Here is a 15237-nt window from a genome sequence, read left to right on the forward strand (position 1 = left end):
GACTGACAGGATCTGAGGATTATTTTCAACATTTCCTATCTTCTCCCAATCGACAACGGGATCAATCAGGTGTAGTATGGATGCAGACAATAATGAGGACAGCTGACATTGCTAATGAAGGGGAAAGTGAAGCATTCACACAGCAGGGGCACAGGGCTGTGCTCAATCCTTGGCTCTGTGCTCTGATAAGTGCCCCAGAGCTACTCCATGCTCTGTACCTCTAAAGTGAACTGTAGCAGGGTAAGAAAGGGGGCGGTGCTGTGAGCTGCAGGATACCTGCAGATATTCTGGTGTCTCAACTTGTGCCTGTCCCAGTGCTGGGCCGAAATTACGCATTAGCGTAATTACGCATCGTAATTCACTACAAATGCACCGTAAGCGTTACGTGTAAGGTTACGGTATTACGCGTAATTAATTACGCGCAGACCGTAGGTTACGTTATTACGCGTAACAAATTACGCGCAAGACAGTAAACTCCCATTGAAATTACACAGTCTGCCGTAATCGCGTAATATTACGCTCCCGTATAATATAAAAAAGCCGCCGACTTTAAGGGTTAATAGCAAAGCCCCCTTAAGTGCTAAGAGCCTCAAATTTGGAGAAAATATTAAGGAGATCAGAAGGAATAAGAGGAAAATTTTTTTTTTCAAAAAGACCTTATAGTTTTTGAGAAAATCGATGTTAAAGTTTCAAAGGAAAAATATATACATTTAAAAACCCGCCGACTTTAACGGTTAATAGCAAAGCCTGCTTAAAATTTAGGAACACCAAATTCACAGGGTATATTAAGGGGATCAGTGGGAATAAGAGGAAAATTTTTTTTTTCAAAAAGACCTTATAGTTTTTGAGAAAATCGATTTTTAAGTTTCAAGGGCGAAAATGTCTTTTAAATGCGGAAAATGTCAGTTTTTTTTGCACAGGTAACAATAGTGTTTTATTTTCATAGATTCCTCCAAGTGGGAAGAGTTTTACTTACTTCGTTCTGAGTGTGGGAAATATAAAAAAAAAACGACGTGGGGTCCCCCCTCCCAGACCTCTTTAACCCCTTGTCCCCCATGCAGACTGGGATAGCCAGAATGCGGAGCACCGGCCGCGTGGGGCTCCGCACCCTGACTATACCAGCCCGCATGGTCCATGGATTGGGGGGTCTCGGAAGGGGAGGGGCAGCCAAGCTTTCCCCTCCCCCTCCGAGCCCTTGTCCAATCCAAGGACAAGGGGCTCTTCTCCACCTCCGATGGGCGGTGGAGGTGGAGGCCGCGATTTCCTGGGGAGGGGTTCATGGTGGCATCTGGGAGTCCCCTTTAAAAAGGGGTCCCCCAGATGCCCACCCCCCTCCCAGGAGAAATAAGTATAGAGGTACTTGTAGTACCCCTTACCCATTTCCTTTAAGAGTTAAAAGTAAATAAACACACAAACACATAGAAAAAGTATTTTAATTGAACAAAAAACATAACCACGAAAAAAGTCCTTTAATATTCTTAATTAACCATTAATACTTACCTGTCCCTTTAAAAGCCAGTTCCCACGCAATATCCTCGGAAATATACTAATCAGTTACAATGTAACAAAGTTATTACAATGTAACAACTTTGTTACATTGTAACTACGCCGCACCCGACGTCACTCACCGCCGCCGCCGCCTCCGCGTCTGTGCTGCAGGACCCGACAGAGCTCTGAGCTATAGCTCAGAGCTCTCTAAGCATCTTTGTATTTGGGCTCCAAGGAGCCCCATTGGTCCTTAGCAGACCAATGGGGTTCCTTCTGATTTGAAGGAACCCCATTGGTCTGCTAAGGACCAATAGGGCTCCTTGGAGCCCAAATACAAAGATGCTTTCGAGAGCTCTGAGCTAATATAGCTCAGAGCTCTGTCGGGTGAAGGGACGCTAAGTCCCCGCCGGCTCCGCTGCCCTCCCCGCCTCTCCCACATGTCACCTATATACATGCTGGCACCTACGGGTGCCAGCATGTATATGAGTGACAGGTGTGGGTGGAGTGGACGGCGGGAGCCAGCGGGGACTAGCGTGTATGCGGCGGCCGGCGGGTGAGCGGCGAGTGACGTCGGGTGCGGTGGTGTTACAAAGTAACAAAGTTGTTACATTGTAATAACTTTGTTACATTGTAACTGATTAGTATATTTCCGAGGATATTGTGTGGGAACTGGCTTTTAAAGGGACAGGTAAGTATTAATGGTTAATTAAGAATATTAAAGGACTTTTTTCGTGGTTATGTTTTTTGTTCAATTAAAATACTTTTTCTATGTGTTTGTGTGTTTATTTACTTTTAACTCTTAAAGGAAATGGGTAAGGGGTACTACAAGTACCTCTATACTCATTTCTCCTGGGAGTGGGGTGGGCATCTGGGGGACCCCTTTTTAAAGGGGACTCCCAGATGCCACCATGAACCCCTCCCCAGGAAATCGCGGCCTCCACCTCCACCGCCCATCGGAGGTGGAGAAGAGCCCCTTGTCCTTGGATTGGACAAGGGCTCGGAGGGGGAGGGGAAAGCTTGGCTGCCCCTCCCCTTCCGAGACCCCCCAATCCATGGACCATGCGGGCTGGTATAGTCAGGGTGCGGAGCCCCACGCGGCCGGTGCTCCGCATTCTGGCTATCCCAGTCTGCATGGGGGACAAGGGGTTAAAGAGGTCTGGGAGGGGGGACCCCACGTCGTTTTTTTTTTATATTTCCCACACTCAGAACGAAGTAAGTAAAACTCTTCCCACTTGGGGGAATCTATGAAAATAAAACACTATTGTTACCTGTGCAAAAAAACCTGACATTTTCCGCATTTAAAAGACATTTTTGCCCTTGAAACTTAAAAATCGATTTTCTCAAAAACTATAAGGTCTTTTTGAAAAAAATTTTTTTCCTCTTATTACCACTGATCCCCTTAATATACCCTGTGAATTTGGTGTTCCTAAATTTTAAGCAGGCTTTGCTATTAAACGTTAAAGTCGGCAGGTTTTTAAATGTATATATTTTTCCTTTGAAACTTTAACATCGATTTTCTCAAAAACTATAAGGTCTTTTTGAAAAAAAAATTTTTCCTCTTATTCCTTCTGATCTCCTTAATATATTCTCCAAATTTGAGCTCTTAGCACTTAAGGGGGCTTTGCTATTAACCCTTAAAGTCGGCGGCTACCTAACATTTATCCATGCGTCAACTTTTCCGCTTGGCAGCATGACCTTACGCATTAATTGCTAGTAGGATTTTACGCGTAAGCCTATAACGTAATGACCTGAATTGCGGTATACTTACGCGTAATTGCGTAAGTGCTATGCGTAATTATAGACATGTACCGAAATTGAATGTCTATGCCGTAAGCGTAATTTCGTAATGCGTAATAGCGTAAAATTACGCGTAATGATCCGTAAGCGTAGCTTTCTCCATTACGACCAGCACTGGCCTGTCCCCAGACACTGCACCGGCCCTGGTCTGAGGGGGATTCTGGGCAGCTGTAATCCCCCCCCATGTGCTTTGTTAATCCCTTCTCTTCTGCCGGGGTAATCAAGCAGTTTGTCTTTACAATGAGGAATATACCCACACTGGATATACTTTTGTATCTATAATTGTATGCGGAATGAAGCATTATATATATGTCCAATTCCTTGGGGTGCCTCCTTAAAGCGGTATTGTCACCATAAAAAATTTCAACAGCAACTTGTCTGAGTGTATTACGTGATAAAGATGCTAATCCTGCATTCAAAACTTGGAAAACTTTTTCTGCTGTTATGGTTTAGAGTTATCACATACTTTAGGAGCACTGGCCCTAGTGTCAAACAGTGTCAAAAAGTTGAATGCTGGGAGTACTTCTGAATGCTGGGAGTTATTTTTATCTATAATATATTCCTCCATTTCCATTTATTTACCTGCCTAGCTGATCACTTGTGTTTACAAGCAAGGCTGAGGTGACTCAGTGATTGGAAGTGTAAATAAAAAAAAAAAAGACTCTGGGAGGAGGGCAGCTAATGAATACACAATGAGCAAGAGAAGGGAGGGGGGAAAACAAGAGTCAGGGAGGATATGATGTCAGCATTAGCTTGGCAAGATAACCGCTGCCTAGAATAGGATTTTCTGTTTTTACTTTATAAAATTCACAGGAATCATTACGTGGATAGCACAATACATCTGTTATGTAAGTAGAAGTAGTATTTATCTGCTTAAATATGTGTTTTTTATTTTTAGGTTAACATGGGTGTCGCTTGTTCTTTAATCCGCCTGATTGTGTGTAATGCGGATAGACTGTATCTATTATAATGGAAATGATGAGGGATTTATCAACTGTAATGTAAATGATGATGTGTGTTATGGTGGTGAGTTTATGTTTCCTTTATTTGGCATTCTAATAGATCTAAATGATGCTATATTCATGTGCCTTAGCATTCTAAGCACTGGCAATAGGGCAATTTATTCTGTACCCGGCCTACTGCCCCCCCCCCCTTTTTTTAAATCTTCACGCTGCAGTCTTGTAATTGCCCGGCTGCATTATTTGGCAATAGGGCAGTTTAATCCATACCCATATAATGGGCTACTGTTTCTTTGTTAAATCTTTGCACTGCAGTTTTGTAACAGCGTAGTTACCAGGGTAATGTTCGTCCTCCACCCCTATTCTTCCCCATGCACGATGACCATTTGTAAAGGAGTGCCGCCCACCATTATGACTTTTTTGATGCGAGGAGTCCGATTACGTCTGTGGTGCAGTGTTCTGTTACCAGGGGAATGGTCGCCCCACCCCTCCCTTCACATCCGTTGATTGATTGGGGAATGGCGCCGCCCACTGCTATGATGTTATCGTTGTCAGGACGCTGACTAAGGATACGATGGACCTTCTTTGTGTAGCTGTGCCGCCTACCACGGTGACATCTATGTGGTCACATGTCCGCAGAAAGGTCCAGTCAGGCTGTGGATCCTTCGTGAAAGGGCGCTGCTTACTACTATGTATTGTGAACTGTGTTTTTTTTTTCCAAACTGCACTCAGATCATTATTTGAATCTGACCTCCCTTCTTTATTTAGGTTCATAGCATATTTCCACCCGATGGACTTCAGCATATACTTATAGATTGTGTATATGAGCATGTGGCGTTATGATCTTGGGAGACACCTAAGGGATTTTGATTGATCTATAACTACAGGAATGATGCATAGTTTTATTTACCCTTTAGTACTCTATATAATACATTTCGGGAGGTATTTAGGGTTATGGGGCCCCTTTACATCTGACCTACAGGTATGATGTATCTTGTTTACCGTATATGAAACTTCTTCCATGCCTATGCCCCGCCCCTTACTCTCTTTGGTGCATCTCAGGCAGCTCAAGTGTGGACTAAATAGGAGGTGTGACTAATTAACCAGTTTAGGTTGAGTGTGTTCTCTATATATATTTGTTTGTGAGCCATTATCAGATTGGCTCTGATTTGCGCTATATTTTATGTCACTGTTATTATGCACTATTAAGCACTTCCCCTTTTTATTTTCCTGATGAAGACTAAATTATGTTAATAGTCGAAACATGTTGAATTGTGAGGGGTGATGTGTTATGTATGGGGTGATTATCTTATACACCGAAATTGAGGTCTCCCCATGTCTTGGTTGCACAGGCATACTTATATACTCCATTATTTTGGAAGTGTTCACCACCATCATTTCATTGTTTTTACTATGCATACAGATTTATGCACCTTCTTAGTATAGTACATTAGACGCGCTTTTCATTGCACACCTGAGTACACTTCATGCATATTTATAGCCGCACTGCACTGCTATGTGCTTCATTGTTTACATTTTTATGATCGTATGCGTCATTGCATACGCATTGGATTTTTTTTTTTTCCTCTCCCTTCACAGGAAGAACTTGTGCTCCACTTGACCCTGGTGGAGTGCAAGGCTACTTCCTGAGTTCCAGTGACTACTTCTGGTACAGGAAGTGCCTGCTTTTCATCTAGAAAGAAGTTTTTACATAGGAAAGATATGCCCTAGGGCAGAGTAATCAATCTAGCTTTTAATTTAGCCTTAACTAGCCTACTACGAATTGAATATGCAGGTAATATTGCATTCACCTCTTTTTATTCACACTATCTGAGAGATCTTTTGCTACTGTCTCTCTGACACAATGCAATTTGTCACAATGTTTTATTTCATGTTTGATGCTTTCTGCCTTTGACTAGTGTAGTCTGAATAAGGTGGAGCCTAACCACTCCCACTTTTTAATTCAAAAATGTTATAAAGTTGGTGCTGGCCGCCTGGTCGCCTTTCTCCCCTGATGACGCAAGATTGCGAAACCGGTCGGGAAGGCGACAGACGGCACCATTTTATTTGAGGTCTTCTATTGACCATTTTATGCGCGCTACTTTTTCGGGGTTCCCAGTGCACGGGCCCCGTATGTGAGTTTTCCTTTATCCTTGTTTTTAATTGTTTTACTTGTTATGTAATAAAGACGGTTTACACTTAGATGTGCCGTACATCTCTTTCATGTCACTATCCTACTGGACTCCCCTTTGGTGAGTCTCTGCGATCTCAGGATATCTACTATATTCCGGAGGAATCTGTAGTGTGCAACATCGCTGGTGAAACGACACCATTTGAAAGTTCTGCGGACCACCTATCAAACTCGTTTACAACCTTATAATGTGGGTTGTTGGAATCTGGTAAGCCTTGCTTCTTTACCCTTTTGTTCGAAGATCCTGTATACCAAAAAATGATGAAAGCTGTATTACTATAGACCTGCGCTGACTTTATATATTTATAAGTAGTTTGTGTTGAGTTTAGTGATATCTGGATGACCCCCTAGGAGGGTTAGACTATTGACATCCTGACCATGTATATGTGTATATCGCCTTGGTTTATATACAGTATACATTGGCAAGGCGTTCTTCTGGTCCTACTGATGTGATCAATCAATTATCATCCCCCATATTGTATGTGTGGTGGTAGTTGTATGGCCCATTTTCATTTTTAATTATATTTACTCATTAAAAGTTATATTTTAGGTACTACAAGTACTGTTTAGAAGTTGCTTTTTAGGGGCTGACTTTCAGTCCCAGTGTTTGTCTGGAACCACTGAATAAACACTCCTATTTGTATGAGACCAAGTGTCTCATCTCCGCCCCCCCACCTCTGTCCATTCTGCAATCAAAGAGCACATCTGAGTCATGGAGATGGGGTTGTGTCTCATTAGGGAAATCTGATGACACAGTAGGTATCAACTTGTGACGCCCATGTATTACCTACCATCTCATGCATGTGCATCAGATGCACACCCACTATTTCTCCAAAGCAAGTGCAGTCCAAGATGGGGAAGTGAGAGGGATCATTATTTTTCTGTGCACTGTACACTGCAGTGAAAATGGCTGGATAGCGCAGTGGCTGGATGGTGTAATGGTTAAGGGCTCTGCCTCTGACACAGGAGACCAGGGTTTGAATCTTGGCTCTGCCTGTTCGGTAAGCCAGCACCTATTCAGAAAGGAGATCTTTGGGCAAGACTCCCTAACACTGCTACTGTCTACTGAGTGCCCTCTAGTGGCTGCAGCTCAAGTGCTTTGAGTCCAAAAGGAGAAAAGCGCTGTACAAATATAGGAACTATTCCTGGTTAAGGGCTCTAAGCGCTCGAGAGCTGCAGCCACTGATGGTGCGCTCAAGAGGCCACCCTGCGGTGTTGAGGGGTCTTGCCCAATGACACCTTTTTATTATTATTCACTAGCTGGACGCCCGGCGTTGCCCGGGTATGTATTTGGCTGGTGTTGGCTCTGCCCACTTTTCCTAACCCTAACACACAATTACTTAATGACCAAGTATGTGAGCTTTGCGGTCTTTGGCATCAATAATTTGTAATGAAATAAAATTAATCTGATTGGATGTGGCTCCACCCCTTTTCTGAATTTGAACCCCAATCACCGAATGGCCAACTGTACCAGGTACAGGTGATTTCCAGTGCAAGAATGGCAGCAATTAAATATTCTCCTTGAAAATCAATAGGTGGATTTTGATTGGCTTTTATAGGCTCCACCTACTTTTCTGAATATTAATCCAAGTCACCCAGTGACCAACTGTGCAAAGTTTGAGAACCATACCATTAACAGTGTAAGAATGGCTGAAGTTTACATAAGCGCTATGAAATTGGTATTTTTCTCCACCCACTTATTTCCTAACATTGTTCAGGTATGTATTTGGCTGGTATTGGCGCCGCCTACTATTTTTAACCCTAACACACAATTACTCAATAACCAAGTTTGTGAGTTTTGCGGTCTTTGGCATCAATAATTTGCATTGAGATTAAACAAATCTGATTGGCTGTTTGTGGCTCCACCCCTTTGTCTGAATTTGAACCCCAGTCACCCAATGACCAACTGTACCAGGTTTGAGGCTTGTGCCATTAACAGTGCAAGAATGGTAGCAATTACATATTCCCCTTGAAAATCAATAGGTGATTTTTGATTGGCTTTTGTAGGCTCCACCCACTTCTCTGAATATTAATCCCAGTCACCCAGTGACCAATTGTGCAAAGTTTGAGAACCCTACCATTAAAAGTGTAAGAATTGCTGCAGTTTAAATTTTCTAAGTAAAATTTGCATTTGTCTTTGCCTACTGATGACCCGGCATTGCCCGATTATGTATTTTGCAGGTGCTGGCTGCGCCCACTTTTCCTAACCCTAACACACAATTAATCAATTACTTAATTACCAAGTTTGTGAACTTTGCGGTCTTTGGCATCAATGACCTGCATTAAAATGAAACAAATCATATTGGCTGTGTGTGGCTCCACCCTGTTTTATGAATGTAAACCCCAGTCATGCAATGATCAACTGTACCAGGTTTGAGGCTTGTGCCATTAACAGTGCAAGAATGGCAGCAATGAAATATTCCCCTGAAAAATCAATAGGTAATTTTTGTTTGCCTTTTGTAGGCTCCACCTACTTTTCTGAATATTAACCCCAGTCACCCAGTAACCAACTGTGCAGAGTTTGAGAACCCTACCATTAACAGTGTAAGAATGGCTGCTGTTTACATTTTCCCAGTAAAATTTGTATTTGTCTCCACCCACTTATGACCCGGCATTGCCCGCTTATGTATTTGGCTGGTATTGGCTGTGCCCACTTTTCTAACCCTAACACACAATTAATCAATTACTCAATTACCAAGTTTGTGAGCTTTGCAGTGTTTGGCATCAATAATTTGCATTGGAATGAAACAAATCTAATTGGCTGTTTGTGGCTCCACCCCCTTTCTGAAATTGAACCCTATTCACCCAATGATCAACTGTACCAGGTTTGAGGCTTGTGCCATTAACAGTGCAAGAATGGCAGCAATGAAATATTCCCCTGAAAAATCAATAGGTAATTTTTGTTTGCCTTTTGTAGGCTCCACCTACTTTTCTGAATATTAACCCCAGTCACCCAGTAACCAACTGTGCAGAGTTTGAGAACCCTACCATTAACAGTGTAAGAATGGCTGCTGTTTACATTTTCCCAGTAAAATTTGTATTTGTCTCCACCCACTTATGACCCGGCATTGCCCGCTTATGTATTTGGCTGGTATTGGCTGTGCCCACTTTTCTAACCCTAACACACAATTAATCAATTACTCAATTACCAAGTTTGTGAGCTTTGCAGTGTTTGGCATCAATAATTTGCATTGGAATGAAACAAATCTAATTGGCTGTTTGTGGCTCCACCCCCTTTCTGAAATTGAACCCTATTCACCCAATGATCAACTGTACCAGGTTTGAGGCTTGTGCCATTAACAGTGCAAGAATGGCAGCAATGTAAATATTCCCCTTGAAAATTAATAGGTTAATTTTGATTGGCTTTTATAGACTCCACCCACTTTTCTGAATATTAATCCCAGTCACCCAGTAACCAACTGTGCAAAGTTTGAGAACCCTGCCATTAAAGAGTAACTGTTAGCCCCCAAAGTGAAATTTAAATCTCTATAGCAATGTTTTATTTAGTATTTCAGTGAGCCAAAAAGCCAATGCAGAACTTAAAAATCAATGTAATTTTTATACTATGTAGCCTTTTGGACAAGCTCCGGACGCAAAGCCGCATATCAGATACTGCTTCAGCATGCAGAGCATGCCTATGTCTGCCCGACCCCTCTCTCCCCCAGGTGCCAATCTATTCTCACATCAAACAGCTGACCGCTCTGACACGGAGAGAGCGGGAGCACTTACAGCGCCGCCACCGCAGAGCAGCCGCCGAGTCACATGTGAGAGTGACTCGGCGGCGGCTGCTCTGCGGTGGCGGCGCTGTAAGTGCTCCCGCTCTCTCCGTGTCAGAGCGGTCAGCTGTTTGATGTGAGAATAGATCGGCACCTGGTCCTGGGGGGAGAGAGGGGTCGGGCAGACATAGGCATGCTCTGCATGCTGAAGCAGTATCTGATATGCGGCTTTGCGTCCAGAGCTTGTCCAAAAGGCTACATAGTATAAAAATTACATTGATTTTTAAGTTCTGCATTGGCTTTTTGGCTCACTGAAATACTAAATAAAACATTGCTATAGAGATTTAAATTTCACTTTGGGGGCTAACAGTTACTCTTTAACAGTGTAAGAATGGCTGCTGTTTACATTTTCCCAGTAAAATTTGTATTTTTCTCCGCCCACTTATGACCCGGCATTGCCCATTTATGTATTTGGATGGTGTTGGCTGTGCCTACTTTTCTAACCCTAACACACAATTAATCAATTACCAAGTTTGTGTACTTTGTGGTGTTTGGCATCAATAATTTGCATTGAAATGAAACAAATCTAATTGGCTGTTTGTGGCTCCACCCCCTTTCTTAAATTGTACCCTAGTCCCCCAATGATCAACTGTACCAGGTTTGAGGCTTGCGCCATTAACAGTGCAAGAATGGCAACAATGTAAATATTCTCCTTGAAAATCAATAGGTTAATTTTGATTGGCTTGTTTAGACTCCACCCGCCTTTCTGAATATTAATCCCCGTCACCCAACGACCAACTGTGCAAAGTTTGAGAACCCTGCCATTAACAGTGTAAGAATGGCTGCAGTTTACATTTTCAGTGAAATTTGTATTTGTCTCCGCCCCCTTTTTGGTTATGGGAATAAAAAGTATCCTATACTTTATTTCAGGTAATGTACTATGTGTGTGCCAAATTTCATTCAAATCCGTTCAGCCATTTTTGCGTGATCGAGTAACAAACATCCAAACATCCAAACATCCGAACTTTCGCATTTATTATATTAGTAGGATTTATGAAGCGCCAACATATCCTATGACACTGAAGAAAGTAAGAAACAAACATGGGGTACAAAGTAATACGGATAATGGTATACACCAGTGTACAAAATACAGAGTTGGTACAAAATGCAGAATCGGTACAAAGTACTGATAGGTAATAACAGTGACATAATTAATATGAATAAATGTGTAACAAAATCCAAAACACAAAAAGGTGAGAGAGCCCTGCCCTTGTGAGCTTACAATCTAAAGGAATAGGGGGAAACAAGAGGTGGGGGTAGTATTTAATATTCATACCTAGAGGCATTGTGTTTTAGGTTATGCGGTAGGAAGTACAACTTGGCCAGAGGTCAACAGGTGAACTGACCTAGGCCTAAGGTATGGTGTATGCTTGATGGAAAAAGTAAGTTTTGAGGGCGCGTTTAAAGATATCAAAGAATGGAGAGTGACGGATGTGTTGTGGTAGAAGATTCCAGAGAAGGGGTGAAGCACATGCAAAATCTTGTATACACGAATGTGTGGAGATGATTCTACAGGAGGATAATAGAATTATAGAAGGTGATGTGCAGATCTGAGATTGCGGTTGGCATGGGCGTCCGCACGTCTGGCAAAATAGGGCATTGGCCCTCTCCTAGCCAGCTGCTGCCCCCCCCCCCCCCTAGACTGCCAAACCCGGAAGTATGAGGCAGTGGCCGCCAAGCTGACAGTCCTGCTGCTGCTGCACTAGTGCACTGCCTTATGAGTCTCTCTCGACTCAGGCTGGGCTGCATCTGGGCACCGGGCGCCGGGTGGGCAGCTGGCTGATGATTCTGCGATAGCCGATTGCAGGGAACGGGCGGGCGTCATGGCAACGGCGTGGACGTCACGTGGTGGAGGTGGTCATGGTCAGTCACGTGCTAGCAGGCGGCTGCTGCTGTTTCCGCATCACGATCTGACGCTGGCTGGCCGCTCTGCTCCTCTTGAGTCTGCTCCACAGTATTGCTAAGCGCCCGTCCAAACAGAGCAATTTTGAACAGGGGCAGCGCTTATGTCGGGTCAGGAAGCAGGAACAGCCCAGCCTTATCGGATATAATTAACTTGCAGGGATGCCGCTGAAGTGCTGTGTTCCTCCGCCAGGGACTCCTTTTCTCTCCAGGCAGTCACTTTCGGCTACAGGACTGCTGTTGCCTGGCAGGGAATACACAACACTTGTGTGTCCCAATCAGTGTTGAGTGGGTGGGAGTCAGCAGTGCACGTCACTGTGGGGAGGGTGGGACGGACTACAGCCCGCGGGTTTTCAAAGAGATGTGCTAGGTGACTGTGTGAGGAGGGTGAAAGCAGGAATATGCTGGTATTCACAACTGACTCTCAGACAGACCCTGCCTGCTGTGAGGACAAAGCAGGCTGACACTACAGGCTAGAAGGAGAAGGTGAGAGAGGCAGATTGTTATCATCCCTGCTGGCTTTGATCCCTGCACACTTTCACTCCCAGCACAGCCTGCTTCTGGCCTTCTCATTAATGTAAATACCACATAGCTAATATTACTCTGATTGCAAAGTCATTAGCCCTGTATTTGCAGGCTCTGAATTGCTAGACTAAAACCAGATGAACCAGGGGCGTAACTAGAAATCACTGGGCCCCCCTGCGAATATTTGGATGGGCCCCCCCCCCATAAGTGCCAAATAATCGTAATGGGGCAGCGTTTCACTGTAAATTAATTGTAAAGTGGGCAGCATTTTACCAGACAATCGTAATGTGGGCCAGAAAATCGTAATGTGGGCAGAGTTCACCAGAAAATCGTAATGTGGGCCTTTAGAAAATCATAATGTGGGCAGAGTTCACCAGAAAATCGTAATGTGGGCACCAGTCACCAGAAAATTGTAACGTGGACAGCATTCACCAGACAATCGTAATGTGGGCAGCGTTCACCAGAAAAGCATAATGTGGGCAGAGTTCACCAGAAAATCATAATGTGGGCAGAGTTCACCAGAAAATCGTAACGTGAGCAGCAGTCACCAGAAAATTGTAACGTGGACAGCATTCACCAGACAATCGTAATGTGGGCAGCGTTCACCAGAATATCGTAATGTGGGACAGAAAATCGTAATGTGGGCAGAGTTCACCAGAAAATCGTAATGTGGGCAGCAGACACCTGAAAATCGCAATGTGGGCAGCAGTGACCAGAAAATCGCAATGTGGGCAGCAGTGACCAGAAAATCGTAATGTGGGCAGCAGACACCAGAAAATCCTAATGTGGGCAGCAGGCACCTGAAAATCGCTATGTGGGCAGCAGTCACCAGAAAATCCTAATGTGGGCAGCATACACCAGAAAATCGTAATGTGGGCAGCAGACACCTGAAAATCGCAATGTGGGCAGCAGACACCTGAAAAACGTAATGTGGGCAGCAGACACCAGAAAATCGTAATGTGGGCAGCAGACACCTGAAAATCGTAATGTGGGCAGCAGACACCTGAAAATCGTAATGTGGGCAGCAGGCACCTGAAAATCGTAATGTGGGCAGCAGACACCTGAAAATCGTAATGTGGGCAGCAGACACCTGAAAATCGCAATGTGGGCAGCAGACACCTGAAAATCGCAATGTGGGCAGCAGACACCTGAAAATCGTAATGTGGGCAGCAGACACCTGAAAATCGTAATGTGGGCAGCAGACACCTGAAAATCGTAATGTGGGCAGCAGGCACCTGAAAATCGTAATGTGGGCAGCAGTCACCAGAAAATCGTAATGTGGGCAGCAGACACCTGAAAATCGTAATGTGGGCAGCAGGCACCTGAAAATCACAATGTGGGCAGCAGACACCTGAAAATCGTAATGTGGGCAGCAGACACCTGAAAATCGTAATGTGGGCAGCAGACACCTGAAAATCGTAATGTGGGCAGCAGACACCTGAAAATCGTAATGTGGGCAGCAGACACCTGAAAATCCCCCTCCAGCTAGTCAATGTGTGTGGGCAGCGGGCAGCGGGCAGCAGCGGGATACATACCTTCTTCCTTGCGTTCCATCGCCGCCTTCTCGCTCTAGCGGCTGACGTCACTTCCGCTTCCGGAAGTGACGTCAGCAACTAGAGCGAGAAGGCGGCGATGGAACGCAAGGAAGAAGGTATGTATCCCGCCGCCGCTGCCCGCTGCCCGCTGCCCACACACATTGACTAGCTGGAGGGGAGCGCAGAGGGGAGAGCCCCGAGGTGAGGGAGAGGGGGGAACTTCCCCTCTCCCCGCCGACTGTGGGCAAGGCTTTCCCCTCATGCTGCCACCCCTCCAGCCCCCAAAAAACGGCCCCCCCGCGGGCGCAGGCGCTGCAGGGCCTATTGCTACGCCCCTGAGATGAACCTCTCAGCACTTTGCATTTGAAATAGCAGTTTCTTGTTTGCTGGTGGCTTATAGTAAACCTGAGACAGGGGACTTTGAAAATATATATATATATATATATATATGTATATATATATATATATATATATATATATATATATATATATATATATATATATATATATATATATATACACACACTTGGGGTTTCTCCAGTACCATCCAGGCTGATCGCTCCCTTGCTGTCCTCCGCCACCCTGGATTGTCCACAATTGCCCCAGGAGAGTCTCCATTCTGGGGCGTTCTGCACATGCATGGCCATACTACGCCTGTTCTGACTGGAGGACTTTCCAGGGCCAATTGTGAACGATCCAGTCAGCAGAGGACAGTGCAGGAGCGATCAGCCTGGAGGAAGCTATATATATATATATATATATATATATATATATATATATATATATATATATATATATATATATATATATATATATATATTCTTTTCCTGACTCGGGTACATTTTAAAGGTAATCCCAGGTGGGGTGATAACTTTAAAAAGAAAAAAGAGCGCTCACTGGTGCATTAACTTTTTAATATGCCTCTTCTCAAAAGGTAGAATAAAACGTACAATGTTCAGATAAAAAAGTGTGCTCATCACACTATAAAGTGTACATCACCGCGTCCTTCAGGTGTTACCACCGTTCACTGCGCCTCCACACTGTGGCCAATAGTGAGGGGAACC

The sequence above is a fragment of the Hyperolius riggenbachi genome, chromosome 6 (genome assembly GCF_040937935.1).
Source record: "Hyperolius riggenbachi isolate aHypRig1 chromosome 6, aHypRig1.pri, whole genome shotgun sequence".
Classification (NCBI taxonomy): Eukaryota; Metazoa; Chordata; class Amphibia; order Anura; family Hyperoliidae; genus Hyperolius; species Hyperolius riggenbachi.